This window comes from Schistocerca serialis, chromosome 1 (assembly GCF_023864345.2).
Source record: "Schistocerca serialis cubense isolate TAMUIC-IGC-003099 chromosome 1, iqSchSeri2.2, whole genome shotgun sequence".
NCBI classification, from domain to species: Eukaryota; Metazoa; Arthropoda; class Insecta; order Orthoptera; family Acrididae; genus Schistocerca; species Schistocerca serialis.
Window position 1 is genome coordinate 1,243,486,213 of NC_064638.1, and position 20,598 is coordinate 1,243,506,810.

The following is a 20,598-nucleotide window of genomic DNA, read 5'->3' on the forward strand; positions in this document are numbered from 1 at the left end:
ATTCGTTTAGTTATGATGCATGAGGGCAGCAGACCGCAGCCGCCGCGTTAAATGTGGACGCACCCCGCTTGTGGAGTCTCGCCTGTCAAAAACCACCGCTGCCCCACCTCCCTAGGCAGACAGTGCACACTTGGACCGCCCACTCATTCTGCATCGTAATTTCACGTATTTGTTGCGCACCTGTTATCCGCATCGAAACCGGTCTGTTGATTAACACACACAAAACATACTGTTTGTTCGTTAACGGAAAGCCTGTTTCTCGCGAATACTACACTACTGGCCATTAAAATTGCTACTCCAAGAAGAAATGCAGATGATAAACGGGTATTCATTGGACAAATATATTATACTAGAACTGTCAGGTGATTACATTTTCAAGCAATTTGAGTGCATAGATCCTGACAAATCAGTCCCCAGAACAACCACCTCTAGTCGTAATAACGGCCTTGATACGCCTGCGCATTTAGACAAACAGAGCTTGGATGGCGTGGACAAGTACAGCTGCCCATGCAGCTTCAACAGGATACCACAATTCATCAAGAGTAGTAACTGGCGTATTGTGACGAGCCATTGACCAGACGTTTTCAATTGGTGGGAGATCTGGAGAATGTGCTGGCCAGGGCAGCAGTTGAACATTTTCTGTATCCAGAAAGGCCGTGCATTATCCCACCCAAATGTAGGGTTTCGCAGGGATCGAATGAAGAGTAGAGACACGGGTCGTAACACATCTGAAATGTAACGTCCACTGCTCAAAGTGTCGTCAATGCGAACAAGAGGTGACCGAGACGTGTAACCAATGGCACCCCATACCATCACGCCGGGTGATACGCCAGTATGGCGATGACGAATACACGCTTCCAATGTGCGTTCACCGCGATGTCGCCAAACACGGATGCGACCATCATGATGCTTGTAAACAGAAGCTGGATTCATCCGGAAAAATGACGTTTTGCCATTCGTGCACCCAGGTTCGTCGTTGAGTACACCAGCGCAGGCGCTCCTGTCTGTGATGCAGCGTCTAGGGTATCCACAGCCATGGAATCCGAGCTGATAGTCGATGCTGCTGCAACCGTCGTCGAACTGTTCGTGCAGATGGTTGTTGTCTTGCAAACGTCCCCATCTGTTGACTCAGGGATCGAGACGTGGCTGCACGATCCGTTACAGCCATGCGGATAAGACGCCTGTCATCTCGACTGCTAGTGATACGAGGCCGTTGGGATCCAGCACGGCGTTCCGTGTTACCGTCCTGAACCCACAGATTCCATATTCTGCTAACAGTCATTGGATCTCGACCACCGCGAGCAGCAATGTCGCGATACGATAAACTGCAGTCGCGATAGGCTACAATCCGACCTTTATCAAAGTCGGAAACGTGATGGTACGCATTTCTCCTCCATACACGAGGCACCACAACAACGTTTCACCAGGCAACGCCGGTCAACTGCTGTTTGTGTTTGAGAAATCGGATGGAAACTTTCCTCATGTCAGCACGTTGTAGGTGTCGCCACCGGCGCCAACCTTTTGTGAATGCTCTGAAAAGTTAATCATTTGCATATCACAGCATCTTCTGCCTGTCCGGTAAATTTCGCGTCTATAGCACGTCATCTTCGGTGTGTAGCAACTTTAATGGCCAGTAGTGTAGTAAACTAATTACCCATCTTATTCGTAAATCCATGATGCGCAACACACCTCCCTGTAGTATATTCTTCCGGAGTTTGAAGACCATCTCACTGAACCTTGTAAGTAGTATAAGTAATTTTGATCAGAATAAAAACTGGCAAGTACGGGGGTGAGTCAAATGAAAACATTAAATATATTATTAAATATTATTTATTGTGCAGAAGTGGTACAAGGCTGTATCACTTTTCAACATAATCTCCCCCACGCTCAATGCAAGTCCTCCAGCACTTACAAAGTACATAAATTAGTTTAAAAAGAAATTCTTTTGGTAGTCCGCGCAACCATTCATGCACCGCATGGCGTACGTCTTCATCAGAATGGAACTTCTTTCCTCCCATTGCGTCTTTGAGTGGTCCAAACATTTGGAAATCACTTGTGGCAAGGTCTGGTGAGTATGGTGGATGAGGAAGACACTCAAAATGTAGGTCTGTGATTGTTGCAACTGTTGTACGGACAGTGTAGGGCTTTGCATTGTCATGTCGCAAAAGGACACCTGCTGACAGCAATCCACGTCGCTTTGATTTGATTGCAGGCTGCAGATGATTTTTTAGGAGATCTGTGTATGATGCACTGATGCCAGTGATCCCTCTAGGCACGTAATGCTCCAAAATTACGCCTTTTTCATCCCAAAAGAGAGTCAGCATAACCTCCCCTGCTTATGGTTCTGTTCGAAACTTCTTTGGTTTTGGTGAAGAGAAATGGCGCCATTCCTTGCTCGCTCTCTTCGTTTCCGGTTGGTGGAAGTGAACCGAGGTTTCGTCCCCAGTAACGATTCTTGCAAGGAAGCCTTCACCTTCTCGTTCAAAGCCCCGGAGAAGTTTATCACAAGCATCAACATGTCGTTCTCTCATTTCAGTAGTCAACTGCCGTGGCACCCATCTTGCAGACAGTTTGTGAAACTGCAGCACATCATGCATAATCTGGTGTGCTCTAAACATGCTGCAATGTCATTTAGTGTCACTCGGCGGTTTTCCTTCACTATTTCTTCAACTGCTGCAGTGTTCTGTGGTGTCACACCTCGTTGTGCCTGACCTGGACGAACATCCTACTGCATTTGTAGACTTGCTGCTGTGACAATCATGCATCACCGTACTGAACCTTCATTCGCCGGTGAATTTCAATAGGTTTCACAGCTTCACTACACTAAAACCGAATAACAGAACGCTGTTCTTCCCTGGTGCAAGTCCCAAGTGGGGCGGCCATCTTTATACTGATACTGCGACTGTATGTGTGCTGCATGGGGGCTTAATTATATAAATATGAAATGCAAATAATTTTTTTAATTTTTTTTTAGTCGCTGTATGTCCGATTACGAGGTCTCGTAAACGGTTGGCCCTGACTAGTTTTAGCACGCAATCTGACTGCATAGAATAACAACAAGGAATGAAAGAAAATTTTCGTTAACACAATTAATTGATTAATTAAGTCCCCAGCAACTATAAAACCAACGCAACAACAAAGCACAAGTGTAACTGTTCTGTGTGTGGAAGTGTGATTCAACGTACACATCTGGCACGGTTCTTCTTCAATAAGACAAGAAATTTTAAATATCATTTATACTGAAGTAATTAAAAAAATAGAAATACTATAATTGCGCAAGAAAACCAGAATTACACTCTAATACAAGAACACAAGCCAGATGCTTTGTTGACTGAACCTGTAATGACGCATTATTTAAGACATTGAAATAATAAAAAGAAAAGGAAATTTTTTTTACCTTGATATATATTGACGAAAAGCACTCTGATCATTACAATATTTCCATTTGAACAACATCTGCTGTCTAGCCCATCAAACAACTGCATAAAACATGGAACAAGCACTCCTTACTACAACATCTCAACACCGACTCACTACTACCCCATCTCGATAAGCACTCTCCACCACCACTTCTCGACAAGAACTTTTCACTACGACATCTCAGCAAGCACTGACTACTACGAGTTCTCGACAAGCACTGCCAGTGGAGGCGGCGGAATAATACTCTTTGGCGCAATCTCTGGCGCTGTGGCTCAGTGTAGCCACCTTTCATATGCCCCTCGTCCACGGGCCAGAATTTGATGGTATTTTTGCCAGAATTGGTGATGAAAATACCACCCAATTCGTCCATAAAAGTACAGACAAAAGTAAAAGATAATATTAATACGTAAATATCACATAATTAGATAAAATTTTGGCTTTGCACTGACCTTTCAATAATCTAATATATGAAATACAGTAAGCAATACAACTTCTTTCATACATGTGACTTTACATAATAGTTCACACAATACACAAAAAATCAGTTTATACAAATGTTCACATAAAATGCTTTCAAAGATTAAAAACAAAACAAGTAGTTGATAGATCCAGCAGTAGCACCCAGCAATGCTCAACAGGTGCAGACACCAACAAGTGACATCATTCAGCAGAAGCAGTTCCATTAGTGGCACTCAGCAATGTTGAGCAAGTACAGACGCCAACAGGTGACATCTTTTCAGTAGAAGCAGTCATCAGTGGCACCCAGCATTGTTGAACAGGTGCAGACACCAACAAGTGACATTATCTCAGTAAAAGCAGTCCCATCTGTGGCACCCAGCAATGTTGAACAGATGCAGACACCAACAAGTGACATTATTTCAGTAGAAGCAGTTCCTTCAGTGGCACCTAGCAATGAAGAGCAGGTCCAGACAGCAGTCCATAATATTCACTATCACTAATCACACTGTTCATCAGAGTTTATAAGCAGAAATTAAACATGTCCTAGTGGCACCAATCATGTAGAAAAAGTGCAAGTAACAGTCCATAATATTCACTATCCTAATCACACAGTTCATCAGCAGAAATTAAACATTTATAAGTGTCACACATCAATGTTGAACAGGTGCAAGTGTGAACAACAGTTTGAATGCACACACAATTGCTTTTACAAAATTATTATCAATGCTCTTACACTAAACATACAAATTATAGTAAACACACAAATGATATCAGATAATTGTCATATTAACTAATACAATACACAAATGACAGCAAACCTATAATATTTATGGGTGTCAGTGCAAGCCACAACAAACAAGTAAAATAATATTTAGGAGGTAAGTTGGTACCACTTTTCTGGGATTAGGAAGGGAAAACACACAAAATACACTCATTCGTCTTTCATCCACTTTAAGTACTACTGTGTAATTAAATAGTGTTAACTGTGTAAATGCAATTCTGTCAAAATTTGATGTTCATCATGTTTATCAAGTAGTAGTGGCAGCAATGTATAACAGTCAATAATAGTTAGTCAACGTCATAGTCATCATGTCAAGACCAATGTTTGCCAAGCCAGATCAAAATGTACGGTTGCTGAACAACTGCCAGTGTGCCAAGATATGCAATTACTTCCTCTCTCCAAAAAAAAAGTATATACTGCTTAGTGATTTAACAAAGTGTGTGTGTAGACAATCTTCCTTCTACTTGAGTGTTCTAGTCTGCCATCTTCATCCTCCTTGTTCCATATAAATCAACAAAAAAATATGCTCCTCACTTACTTTACCTCTTATCCACCAAAACTCCAATAATCATCAGCATCACATAATCTCAATACTTCAATAATACCTCTTACGTCTATACATATAAACCTTATCATCAATATCATTTACCTTACCTCTTGTCCACCAAAACTCCAATAATCATCAACTTCACATAATCTCAATACCTCAATAATACCTCTTCAATACGTCGATACGTATAAACCTTAGCACCAATATCATTTTACTTCCATAAGAACTCTTTCCTATAGTCAGTCTCCTCGAACAAGTACAGATAAAATCCTAATGCAAACTTCATCATCCCATACAATCCGAAGACACATTGTCCACACATAACCTCTGTGTAATCCATCTGATCCAAATCTTCATTATGAATTATAAAATACATTTTGGTTACCTTGCCCATCAGTAAAAAAAAAAATGCATACATGACCTCTAACAGACTTATGTTCGAATAACTCTCAGTAATTATGTACAATTACGTAGTATGAATGATAGTAATATTTCATAGTGTGTACACCACTTCAAGAACCATGGCAAATCAGAAACATACATGTGGAGTATTTCTTGTGTCAAATGTCACTTCCTAATTCAATTGCTCACGAAGAATGCAGTGTAATAACTGTCAATGGTCTAACCCTGTGTTGGTATGTCATGTCGTTAGCTTCCTTCCTATTAGCATAAATTTCTACAGGTTCCATAAAACCAGCTCATGTGACTTCTATGAAGTTTCTTGTACTAATGTTGTTCGTCGAATTATAGCAGTTCATTTTCTTATCTTAAAAATATAAGGCACTGAGCGTAAGCAAAACATGCAATAGCGAGTAAATATACCAGTGGAGAACAGAATGTCAACAATTGGATGCAGCACAATTCTTACAACGAGGCTCTGCCAAGCGAACAATCTATAATTAATACAATAGTGTGACCTACACTCTATGTTCGTACACAGTACATCAGCGTTTCTATATACCAAATTAAATAGTAGTTATGACAACAAACAGAAATGTATAAATATGCAATCCATATGCACAGCAGCAAACATATATCTTACGTAATAAACAAGTCATTAGCATCATATCAGCATAAGCAAATAAATGTTCATATGTCATCTTAATAAGTAAACATGAAGGCGCAAGCAGATAAATCACAAAGTATAACTTACACACATATCAGCACAACTAATCAGGTGACAATTATAATTTAAATAAATAAGCACAGCAGGCACATAATAAAAAAATGTGACATTAGTAAAAGAGCATAGCAGCCAAGCGATGCATAATATATACAAATAACAACCCTATTCATTAATCAATCATTGTCAAAATCAGTTAATGTACGCAAGCACGTCGCTTCACAAGTAAATTCATAGAACATGAAATTTAGCACAAAGTATGAATCACATAATCGCGAGCAGAAAATTACGTCTAAAGTACGTACCTAAGCGGAAATATTGAAACGTCGCCTTTCAACAATTATACAAGACTGTGCTTAACCTGACACACAATATTTTTAGCGCAACGCAATCTGACTTTCAAAACTCCCTACTAAAGAATGGCCCTGACAAACATTAAACTATACCTTTCACAAATCACTTACCTCACAAAAATCTTCGCTGCTCAAGCTACTGCAATACAGCGAGCGCCACTACTGCCAGCTAAATAAAAGATTCAAACTACTGAAGGCACTAACTACTGATAGGGATAGTTAGCAAATGAAAGATATTAATAGAGAGCAAACAATGTATTTACCTTGATAGCATCATGTATAAATATACCAGTTCATGACAAATTACAAATCTCCGCCATCTCTCTCCCCACATCCACCACTGCTGGCGGCTCACATCCAACTGCGCAACGCTACGCGCTGTTCACAGCCAGCTGCCTAACACTACAATGGCGAGTATTACAACAATGCAAAGCAGCCACAGACTGCACACAGCACAGCCAGTGATTTTCATATTGAGCGCTACGTAACGTTGCCAATAAGAAAACATAAACAGCCTACTTACATAGAGAAAACATAAACAGCCTACTTACATAGAGAAAACATAAACAGCCTACTTACATAGAGAAAACATAAACAGCCTACTTACATAGCCCCCATGCTCCCCACAAAAATTTTTACAAATTGTGTTGGGCACTGGCCAATACAGATTTGACAAAAATTTTTCACAATTACAGTAACAAAGATATAAAATGCACACACTTATTAATATTATGTTGGTCAAAAGATCAAAATTTCTCACAGTCCATAAAGACAGTCCACATTGTTCATCACAGTAAAAATGCAGAGTTTTTCTCAAAGTCCGAGCAGTAAAAGAAAATGCACATAGAAGTAGTGGATTTCCATGCAGTCTTGAAGAAGTAGTGTCCTTCCATCAGAAAGACAGTGCTGACTCTTGACATGCTGACAGGTAATGGCCCACAACATAGCAAACCCACAGCAGAGTCATTCGACGTTTTGAAGAACATTGGTAGGTCATCACAGAGCAGACCCACTGTAGTCCTGGTAGAGATTACGATATTGGTGGGCCACCAGAGGTGCAGACCCACTGCAGTCCTTGTAGAAATAATGGTATTGATGGATCATCAAAGATGTAGACCCACTGTAGTCCTTGTAGAGATAATGGTATTGGTGGGCCACCAGAGGTGCAGACCCACTGTAGTCCTTGTAGAGATGGCCAGCAGCCATCTGTTGCGATTGTGCAGGTGCACATTCACCATTGAAGAGTCTTGCGGAGAATATAGCAAGTCCATAAACCACCACTTGTGCACTCACAAAGTTTTTGGAATTGTCCTTAGATCCAGCAATGCTGTTATCCAGTCCCTTGCTGAATCATTAACACACGTGCAAACACTATCAGTCCCTGCTTCTCACATATTGCCCATATACTATGACCAACAGAAACGTGTGCAGTGAAATGTTACTTAATTTGAAGAACTGGTAACAATTTCAATTTTACAACATGAGAATACAATAACAAAGGTACACAATACATCATTAAAAACATAACAATATAGATAACATTTGTAGTAATAGGGGCTTTACAAAAGAATAGAAATAGACATATATGTCAGTGTTACAGGAATTATGACATGAGTACATACATAGAAGATCAGAATAATTATTGAAACATCAACTTCACACATGAGCATTTAAACAGAACGAATAATGTCTAACAGCTTTACAAAGTAAATAACATATTATTAATGCCAATTATATTCGAGGATAACAGTATTCCTCATCATAGTGAATGTAGCTTAATATTAAAAGAGAAAAAAATTCTATGAAACTACACAGAGACAGGAAGAAAACAAATACACAAGGGTACACAAACACGTACTTGGATAACACCAATAGGAAAGGACAGGGTTCGTTTTCAGTGTAACATTTGGTACTGCAGTCCAACCCAAAACTTCATTCCATAGATCTTTCGTCTTATTTCAACCTTTGCTTCCACCAAAAAAATCTTATCCAAGCATGCTTTCTGTATTCTGTTCATATTTCTTTCAAAATAATTATTTCTGGTTGTACAATACTCATTTGGGCCCAAATCCTTTTTATATAACTTCGCAATGCATTCTTTACCTATTCTCCATAGTCAGTTTCTCATATAGTCTACCCCCTCTTAAGCTAACTTAAATCTACTGAGCTCAGATGCTAAACTAAGGGACGAGGCAATGCAGCAGCGCATAAAACAATTAATATAAACAGCAATGAAAAAAAATGCCAATTTGCAAAGCTAGCAGCATAAATGAGCAAAAGTCAAATTCAATAACACTATGCCTGGCAAACAGCAGCAACTTATACCTAAACATGACATAGCGCAAGCAGAAAAAATATTACACTAAAGATAACAATGCAGATAAAGGAAATGTATAATCACATCTTAATGTCTAAGTAATTAAAGTGGTGCACCACAAGAAGTTATTCTACCAAAAAGTTACCAATTACTTGAAAAGAAAATTATGAATGCAGTTACTAGTTCCTTCTTATTGTTCTTTCCTTTCCAAGTGCTCCTTTTTTAAAGAATGTGGATCATAAAATAATTATTTAATAGATCTGTTGACAGAAAGTGTTCACATTAGCAAATGCATTTTATTTTATAAAAGCAATGCTGCAACACAGCTGAAAAACAGGTATCAAATGAAATAAGCAACTATGAAAAGCAAAGCATAAAAATATCATTCAGTAATCATGTGACATTTCATAAGTTAGTAGCTCTCAACTCTCGTAGAAAGACGCTTATCGTAATCAGGTGTGCAGATGTACGAATATTTCCCATCAATTCATAAGCATTTCAGTAATTAGCACAAAGTGCGAGTAATCATATGTTTTCAAGTAACGAGGGTGTCGCATTAGCGATGAAAGGCACACCCTAATGGCTTGTTCTCCAGGTGTTTGACACGTCCCACGTCCCCTTTTTTTTTTTTTTTCTACCTGTGCCGCTGAAAAGGGCTCGCAATAATGGCTTTTTCTCCATGCGTCTGACACAGCTGGGTGCCCGCGACGCATTACGTGCAGGTGGTCACTTAACTGTCGTACGGAAATATTTACGACAGCAGTTTCTGCTACCGTGGCAGTCTATTTAACAATATTTCACAGGTCAAGAATTAGCGTTGCAAATCTGTAGAAACAAAATCCTATAAATATAAGTGTCCAAAAAAAGTCGTCAGCATTGTGATACAGTCACACATTTCATAACTCTTAAAGTACGTTTCTTGGTTTCCAACATCCTTTTCATAAATCAGAGTCCCTAAACACTACTCATTATTCCGTACCTCATTATACATATACATATTCGTCGACACTTCTTCAATATTTCATCGTGAGAAATACGTAGCATAATAAACATTCCTCAACAACATAATACACATCGTCGTCGTACTAATAACATCATAACACTTCAGTCAAATCTCAAAATCGTCGTAGCTTCCTCCAATAATTAAAAAAAATTCTCTGCTCATGTCAAAGTGTCATCTGCCTCAAACGTACTTTAAAAATCATAATCCCTTTACCAAATACATCATTCAAAGCTCTCATAGTATCACAATGGTTCCGAAAAAATATGAACAGTTTACAATGCACAGACAAAATACAGTTTCATAAGTGTGAAGTTATCCAGCTGTGTAATTACGTAAACATCTGTCACTGACGTAGTAAAAAATGTTTATCTCTCAGTTAAATGATCAGATAGCTGTGTAATTTGTGTGTTGGAGAAATATGGTACCGATGTGTAAAGTTGTATAAGCAAATACCATATTAGCTAGGGTTCCTTGTGGTTGCCACACACATGGTACACAAAGTAAGCGTGTACCCCCCTGAGGATTAATGTAATTATACCCTCAGGTGTTACAGATTATACCAATGGAATGAAAAATATCACGGGAAACTTTCTTTGTAATTCAAAAATCTTTAAAAATAAATGTTTTAAGTATAAAATTGATCACTGAAATGCGTGTCCTGTAGCGCTAAATGTGCATCTTGTTGTAAGATAATCTCTGTGGAAGTGTCGTAGTTATTTTCCTCCGAAAGCTAATTTCTGCATAAGCCAATGTACTTACCTCATGATAAACAAAAGTGAAATGCTTTGCCTAGAGATATCTTAGTTATTACGCTTATTGTTGTGATGATGAAAGTACTGTGCTGTAACGTATTGTTGTGCTATGGAAAAGGCTGTCTCCTTGTAGCTATACCACAAAAGTTACTAATAAAACATGTTTTGATTTCCAGAAGAATTCAGAAAACTGTGCAGATATAAAACAGATACACCGCAAAAGCAACATTGTAAATTGTCACTCATTAGTAGCGTCGTGATAAAAATCGTGTAGCTGTCACATAAACTAACCTCTGTGTCATCTGGTATCTCTCAGAAAGCACTTTAAATTCAGAATGTATTTTCAAATAAACCAAAATGTTGCATTAAAATCTCATTAGCAGTACTGGTAAATGTTCTAAGTATGTGAGCCTTATAGTCGTTACGTAATCGTGCAACAAACAAGCAAGAATGTACACACACAATAACACTGTGACGTCTGTTTACTATAACAATGCATTCGTCATTTCTGTTTAAATAAGTTCTCTTGGTTCTTGATTGGATATTTAACTTCAAACATTGTTACATGTTAACAGATTCTAAATCTGACAAGCATACTAGTAATGTAAAGTGAAAAGTTTTATGGCAAAGACAAAGTTAAAAAGCAGATTATCTTTCAATAAACGGTTTTACATGTGAAATGTGGTGTAAACCTTTACTCTTCCTAGTACGCAGACTTTCAACTGCAAAGCAATTGTCATGTTTTACACGTCGGTAAGGAATGCTAAATCTTTTCTCAAGGTTCGCGTCTTTATTATTTTTCTCTGAGCAAGCCGGCGCACGCGGCTGCCTGCGGTGCGAGTCATTGTCTGTCTCTTTGTTGGCGCGCGTCGTTATTGGGATTAGGAGACCTAACTTCTACAAATTCGCCTTGCCGAGAGGGCCCTGCTCTGTTTGAATCCCGCCAGTTCTGATGCAATTGACGTCTGTCGTTATGATCATATCGTCTGTCGTCATTTCGGTAGAATCCGTAGTTTCTTCCTTGTCGGTCACGTGGTGGAGAATTTCTCCCTGAATCGTAACTCCGCGCTGAACTGTTGCGTCTGAAGTTATTCTGTCTCCCCTGGTAATAATTGTTTTGGTTCCCATATTGTCTGTTTCTGTGGTTATCTCTGTCATATTCGTTACTACGGAAATGCGATCTTTCTCTGTAACTATTATTACTCTGCCAGTGGTTGTCATATGGGTGGTGTCTGTTTTGGTCACGATTTGCGTTGTAAGAATAGCCTTGTCGTGTAAAGTTATTACTTCTTTCATCGCGGAATTGCGACGGATGTGACCTGTAATTGCTGTGTTCCTGGTTTCGCGTTCCGCGATTGTCAGTGTCAATTTCTAATTCTTGTAAGAGTCCCTGAAATGCTTCAATGTCGTCTTTGCAACGTCCTGCCAAAATAATATGTCGTAAATGTTCAGGCAGTTTGATTAAGCAAATGCGGATGAGTTCTGAGGGGCTGTATGGGTTTGAAAGATACTGATTCTTGTGCAACATGTCTTCAAAATATTTCACAAGACTGGAGAATTCAGATTGTTCGAAATGTTTCATCATTATGATACCATGTTTTACGCGGTCTTGTGTGGCTTGAGACCAATACGCTGAGAGGAAGGCATGGTAAAATTCTCCTTCACTGTGGCAATCGTGAATGACCGATCGCATTCTTACAGCTGGTTCATTCTCTAAGTAGCCACACATAAATTCTAATCTGTGTTCCAACGACCAGTTGGGAGGAAAACAATGAGAGAATTGATGGAGCCATGCTTGTGGATGAATGTCGTTGCCGGAATTCTTAAATGTTTTGAATTTACGTGTAGTAATGAACAGCTTATAGTCAAAATCATCATGTCGGCGAGTAGCATATCGGTCATTCTTACGTCGTGTCGGCGGTTCCATATCGAAATTCGGTGCACATTGCCAGTTTCTTTCATAACTTCCGAAATGCCCTGTGTTATTATTTTGCGTCTTTTCCGTATTTCTAAGTCCCTCTTCCCGTGTTGGAGCGCGAGTGTCCTCTGAAATACGTAATTCTTGTATTACCTGTGTCAGCTGATCTTGTACTTCCCGGATTTCTCTTTGGTGTTGTGTATTAATTTGATTCTGATTTTGTTTGAATTTTCTTATTTGTTCATACTCTTCTGTGTCAGTGAAGGCTACAGGTGTTGTGTCATTCAGATCATCATCTACCTTTGTAGATAAGTTAGTGAACTGATCTGAAAGTTCGGCTACTTTATCCGATAGTGTACTTATTTCCTCAGTGTGTTTTTCTGAACCAAGTTTCAGAGTGTCCATTTGTGTTGAAATCGAATCTACTGTGTCCTTTAAGTTATCCTGAGTTTTTGCAAGTTGCGTAACCGAATCGGTAGATGCAACTGAGTCAAATTTAGCTTGCAAGGTCTCATGATTTTCATGAACAATAATTTGCAGTTCTTTTATGGCTGCTTCGTGATTCTGTAATGCATTTTCATGCCGCGAAAAAATAGGTTGGAAATGCTCACAAATTTGTGTTTTTACGTCATTACAGACTTTTTGACATTTCGTTTCAATGTGATGTAACTCAGTAGTTAAATCTTCACGCGTTTGTTCAAGAGTTTGTTCCAATGAGTCTAACTTTTGAAGCTGTTGCTGTGTTTGTCTCTGATTTTGTTCCATTGTGTCTAACTGTTGCTGTGTTTGTCTCTGGTGTTGTTCCATTGTGTCTAACTTTTCAAGCTTTTGCTGTGTTTGTCTCTGATTTTGTTCCATTTGTTGCATTAATTGCAATAATAATGTATTAGTGTCTGGAATCTGTTTTTCTACGCTTTTCGGCAGTGCATTTGCACCGGCAACATTCACATTTTGACAAGCAGAATATGCGTCTTGACTTATTTGAGAAAACGGTGATAACCCAAAACCTGAATCTACAGTATTTGCGAAATTGTGTCCTGTCATTTCGGATTCCTGAGGCGAGCTGTTGCCGACCGATCGATCGATAATGCTTCCCTCTTCACTACCTGTTTCACTGTCTACACCATTGTTTGCAGCCCGCTCCATTTCCCTATGCACAGTTACCAAATTACTACTTTGAATGTCTGTTAATTCATTACTCTGCGGCGCTAACACACTGCTTTCGTCTTCACTGTCATTTCTCAGTTTACTTTGGAGCCTAGTATTACGTTTTTCACACGCCATTATTGTCACAATATTTCACACGACAACACAGAAAAGCACAATTTGAAGAGCAAAAATAAAATAACATAGCAATGGAAATAATGTCTACTTAATTGCCAGCGCAGCTGCGAAATACTTGGTGCAAATCTACATGCATGCCACAACTGTTTTACTGTAAAACAATGAAAAACTACAACTACAAAGGAGATTCTCTCTACAATTACGCGCTAGCAATAAACAACATCTACACTAAATACACAAACTACAAGAAAAAAATCAGAAGATTCCAGTGAGGTATCCTAGGCTAAGGGTCGACATATGAAACGTCGCCTTTCAACAATTATACAAGACTGTGCTTAACCTGACACACAATATTTTTAGCGCAACGCAATCTGACTTTCAAAACTCCCTACTAAAGAATGGCCCTGACAAACATTAAACTATACCTTTCACAAATCACTTACCTCACAAAAATCTTCGCTGCTCAAGCTACTGCAATACAGCGAGCGCCACTACTGCCAGCTAAATAAAAGATTCAAACTACTGAAGGCACTAACTACTGATAGGGATAGTTAGCAAATGAAAGATATTAATAGAGAGCAAACAATGTATTTACCTTGATAGCATCATGTATAAATATACCAGTTCATGACAAATTACAAATCTCCGCCATCTCTCTCCCCACATCCACCACTGCTGGCGGCTCACATCCAACTGCGCAACGCTACGCGCTGTTCACAGCCAGCTGCCTAACACTACAATGGCGAGTATTACAACAATGCAAAGCAGCCACAGACTGCACACAGCACAGCCAGTGATTTTCATATTGAGCGCTACGTAACGTTGCCAATAAGAAAACATAAACAGCCTACTTACATAGAGAAAACATAAACAGCCTACTTACATAGAGAAAACATAAACAGCCTACTTACATAGAGAAAACATAAACAGCCTACTTACAATATGTTACCTGAAAAATAAATTCAATTAATAGTTACCTTTTTAGTTTATTAGTTTCTTCTTCGAAATTACATTCTTCCTGAAATTTTCTCGATAACAAGTCGTCTTAACGTCGGACACGCACAGAATTTACCTGAAGTTCTTAAATATTTTATGGAACCGTATCCTGAAAAATACTGAACGTTAATAACATAATTCATCAAGTCACTATAGCTTTATACTGAATTTAGTCAGAGAAATTAGACTGTGTATTTGTTTACGGCTGTCAGTGCATTTGCACTGAGCGCTCGATCAGCTGTAGGTGCGTAACGTAGGAAGTAATTGTTTGCGGTCAACGACTGCCTTGTGCGGCGCGCAGTCTTGACTGTTGCTTTGAGTATGTGCCGCCTCCAAAACACAGTGCGGTATCCTTGTATTCTCTGCATGTTTACAAGTATGTCATTCCACAAAAATTTTAACGTAAGATATATGATGAATTCCCTTAGAGCGTCGAGATTTAAGAGTGTCTACTTCGACAGTGTTATCATGAATAATTTTGCGAACTCTATATGGACCGTTATAAAGCAGAAAAAATTTGCGACACAAGCCTTTTCCTTTGTGAGACAAACGATGAGACTTAATTAACACCTTTTGACCAAGTGACAAGATTTTTAAATGACCAGGACACTTAGCTGATTTCTCTCTTCTAGCAGCCGCAGATGCAATATTTTGCAGAGCCAGGTTCACAACTTTAGAATGCCGCAGTTTCCGTGTAGGCGGAAAAGGAACGATTTCAGAAATGTGATTTGTCGGTGCTTTATTTTTTAATATCAGTATAGGCGGTAAAGAAGTTGAGTCATTAGGAAGTTCATTCAGAATGTTTTGAAAAATATGAAGATACTGATCCCAAGTTCTGTGATTCTGATGACAATAAAGACGACACAATTTATTGATTTCCTTCATCCATCCCTCTGAAGCGTTAGATTGAGGGTGAAAAAGTGAAATGAAAATTGATTTAATCTTACGACGCCATAGAGTACGAAGCCAAATTTTAGAACGAAACTGTGATCCATAATCTGCTATAACCTTATCAACATGACCCACTTCTTTAAGAAAATGTTTGATGAAAGCGTTAGATACTGAACGAGCTGTTGCTTTGCGTAAAGGTGTAAAACACACATATTTTGATGTCAATTCCACTGCTACGAAAATGTACACAAAACCATTAGTAGAACGAACCACTGGACCGAACAAATCAACTGCAGCCTTGTCCTTTAATTTTGCTGGAATGATAGGAAACAACGGTGCTCTGTGAGAAATAGTTGGCGGCTTAGCCTTTTGACATAATTTGCATTTGGCAAGGACAGATCGAATACGTTTTTCCATATTACTGAAGTAGCAATTTTCTCGTAATTTATGAAAGCATTTTCTGGGACCAAAGTGTGCATAACTGAAATGTGTGTACCAAATCAATTTATTGACCCACTCATCAGGAATACAAACTAACCAAAAAGAGTTGTCAACCGATTTTCGTTTAAAAAGAACTTTCCAGATAGTTCGCAAAAACGAGGTGTGGCCAAATAGTTCAATCTAACAAAGCGTCTAAGAAAATTACAGACACCAAGGAAACTACGAACATCACGTTTTGTGGTAGGAACACCATAATTACGAATAGCGTCTAGTTTCTCTGGATCAGGGAGAATACCTTCTGTAGAAATGTGACCGAGAAATTTCACCTGAGAACGACCAAATTCAGATTTTTCCAAGTTCACTGAAATGCCAACTCTTGCAAAAACACGTAATAATGAATCCAAAATTTTGTTATGCTTACTCCAAGAACGTTTAGCAATAAGAATATCGTCAACATATGAAGTAATATTGTCACGAAGATAAACAGGTAAGATTTCGTTTAAACTACGAATGAATGCTGCTGAAGATACAGTAAGTCCAAACGGTAATTTCCGAAATCACTTTTAGGTAAAATAGTCATATCCGGTTAATCTTTACCGATTCTCTAGATATATTGATAGACGAAGAGTTGTTTTGACAGATGCAAAGAATAGTAAAAGAGTAGGCAGCGGTGCAGAAAACTAAAAGGGAAATAGCACCACTACAGCTCGGGGCCCTATGCACACTACGGCACATATTCACTTGGTGTAGTGAATCCCCTGAGGACTTTAATAGCCGCACATAAATTCCAGTTTGTGACTTAGTCGCCAGTTTCGTGGAAGTGCGTACATAAATTGATCTAACCATGAACATGGATGTATGTCATTCTTAGAATTACGAAAGATCTTAAATTTCCGAACAGTCAAAAAGTGTTTATAGTCAAAGTTTTCTCCTCGTGGCGACAAAGACCTACCTCGTCTGTCCCAGTCCCAATGTCGATTATTGTCAAGTTCGCGCGCCTGGCGCTCTCCTGTTGCATCCCGTAAATGAAATAAGTTATTTTCTTCAAAGCCCTCTGCTATCTGTGATTCTAAATTTCTTCTACAGTCTTTTCCTACAATTTCGCCTTCGATTTGTTTGACTTGCTTTCGTAATGCCTCAACTTCCCTTTTAACGCGTTCATTAAATCTTCCCTGATTTTCAACATGTTTATTTATGTTCTGATACACTTCGGTTTCTGCAAATGGCAATGGTGCTGTATCATCTGAATCTCTGTCCCCATTTCAACTAAGACTTGTCAATTTATCTGAGATCTCCTCAACTCTTTCTGATAAGTCACCTAATTGTTCTTTCTATTTATTTACGTCTTCCGTAAGTGTCGCGACTCGGGTTTCGGTATTGTCACATTTAGTAGTGAACTGTTCATACTGTTGCGTTAAGTTATTTATTCTGTCACTTGGTACGGATTCCTCGATTCTTTCAAGTATTTCTTCCTTATCGTGTGCACATTGTAAATTTAACTCTGAAAATTTTTGTACTATCACATGATCTTTTTCTTCCTGTTCTCGGTCCTCTTCCTCTTGTCTAATTTCTGTTGAAATTAAACTACTATTATTGTGAGCATTCAAAATCGATTGTACTTCTTCTCTAATTTCTTTCTTTGATTCATCTTTCATATTTTTGAAACATGTCCCTATTCGTCAGTCTAACCGTGTTTCCGTTGTTCCCATCTCAGCTTTAATTGTTCCTATTTGTGAGTCTAACCGTGTTTCCATTGTTTCCATCTCAGTTTCTAGCCTTGTTGCCACTGTTTTCAATTCAGATCCTAACTGTGATCCCAATGAGTCTAACCGTATTTCCATTGTTCCCATCTGTGTTTTTAATTCAGATCTAAACTGTTTTTCCATTCGTGCTCCCAAATTTAATATAGCACCCATCAACTGCTCCATTTCTTCTGTCGTTAACCCCGTAATCTGAAAATTTTTCGATTGTGAAAAATTTTGAACTCGTTTCCGAACTATTTTCCCTACTTATTAAATTGTTTTCAACTTCATTATTCACCATCCTGTTCTCCTGTGTTGGCGAGTTCGCCATGTCAACAATTTCGTTATTCTGACTATTCATCATTTTTGCCTGTTTCATCGATCGCGTAATCATTTACAAAACATACAAAACTCGTTACTATATGAAAATTACACACAATGACACTTTATCTCCAGCAATACCATTCACACGAAATGTTTCCCTCAAACACGATTAACGAACAATTGAAATAATTGCACTAAATTGTCAAACTTGTAGACAAGACAACAAAAATTAAATTTTGCAAAATACCATTAGAAGAATGCCAGTTACCAAATCTACACATGCAATATAGACTACAATTACTAAACTACAAACTACTACAACAATACTACTGTCTACTATTTTTACAAACAGAAGAATTCCAAGGGACGATCCTGGCAGGGTCGCCACGTGCATGGGGGCTTAATTATATAAATATGAAATGCAAATAATTTTTTTAATTTTTTTTTAGTCGCTGTATGTCCGATTACGAGGTCTCGTAAACGGTTGGCCCTGACTAGTTTTAGCACGCAATCTGACTGCATAGAATAACAACAAGGAATGAAAGAAAATTTTCGTTAACACAATTAATTAATTAATTAAGTCCCCAGCAACTATGAAACCAACGCAACAACAAAGCACAAGTGTAACTGTTCTGTGTGTGGAAGTGTGATTCAACGTACACATCTGGCACGGTTCTTCTTCAATAAGACAAGAAATTTTAAATATCATTTATACTGAAGTAATTAAAAAAAATAGAAATACTATAATTGCGCAAGAAAACCAGAATTACACTCTAATACCAGAACACAAGCCAGATGCTTTGTTGACTGAACCTGTAATGACACATTATTTAAGACATTGAAATAATAAAAAGAAAAGGAAATTTCTTTTTTACCTTGATATATATTGACGAAAAGTACTCTGATCATTACAATATTTCCATTCGAACAACATCTGCTGTCTAGCCCATCAAACAACTGCATAAAACATGGAACAAGCACTCCTTACTACAACATCTCAACACTGACTCACTACTACCCCATCTCGATAAGCACTCTCCACCACCACTTCTCGACAAGAACTTTTCACTACGACATCTCAGCAAGCACTGACTACTACGAGTTCTCGACAAGCACTGCCAGTGGAGGCGGCGGAATAATACTCTTTGGCGCAATCTCTGGCGCTGTGGCTCAGTGTAGCCACCTTTTAGTGCATCTGCACTATGTTGCCACTTAGAGGGCATTCTGCACGCTGTTTGTAACACGCTTATCAATTTACAGGAGAATGGCGCGAAATTTCGATTTGTTATTACAAATTTAAAGTTTTCATTTGACTCACCCTCGTATAACTGACACGCAAGTTGCGTATGCTAGAAGAATCTGTACGTCTACGCATATTACTAAATGAATAGCCCGCCACGTCTCCGTACATCTATGAGAAGGTTAATATGAGGAACTCCTGGAGGAATTTTCATACAGTTTTCGTTAATAGACTGATTGAGGAGGAAGGTTTATGTCTGTAATTCATAATTTTACTAACGATGAGTGTGTAATATAAATACTGTCGTCTGTTCCGTATTTAAACGACGTTTAGAGTGACATCTCTTGTCTTTGACGAGAGTTAAGAGATGACCAGGTACAGTCGAGGCGATATCTGGCGAGAAAAGTAGAAGGCGATCGTCATGGCAAAATACTGAGCTAGTTGACGGTTCGGTGGAATTCCAAGCAGCAACATAGGCTGTGAAGTGGTGGTGGCTGGGGGTTGAAGGTACAGTTACAATAAAACAGCCACACAATTTATTAACATCGAACTCAGTCACTAAAATATTAAGTAAAATCTTCCAAAAACCATTATTTACAAGAGCACAATAATTATGAGGGAAACTTTACTGTTTTCATTCAATAATAAGAATATTCGAAACGATAGTACAACGAAGTATTCATTGCGAGAAATACCAAATCCAATAGCTTGCTGATAATGAAACTATAATCTTTCCAAAATTTTAGGACACAGAAATGATTAGTTGGGTGGCTAGGGGAGGGGGCGGGGTAGGAAGCTGCGTAATCTGTACCCCACTCCACGACTCTTCCTGCTTGCAGTGGGCTTCAGTAACAGACAACTTACTGTCCTGTGTGGTGATTGCCCTTTGACTTTCTGTGTGTTCGTTTTTACTGTTGTAGGAGTTATTCTTGTATTTGTTGTCACTGTTACACGTTGTTACCACTATTCATTGTTACCATTATTTGTTGTTACCGTTATTCATT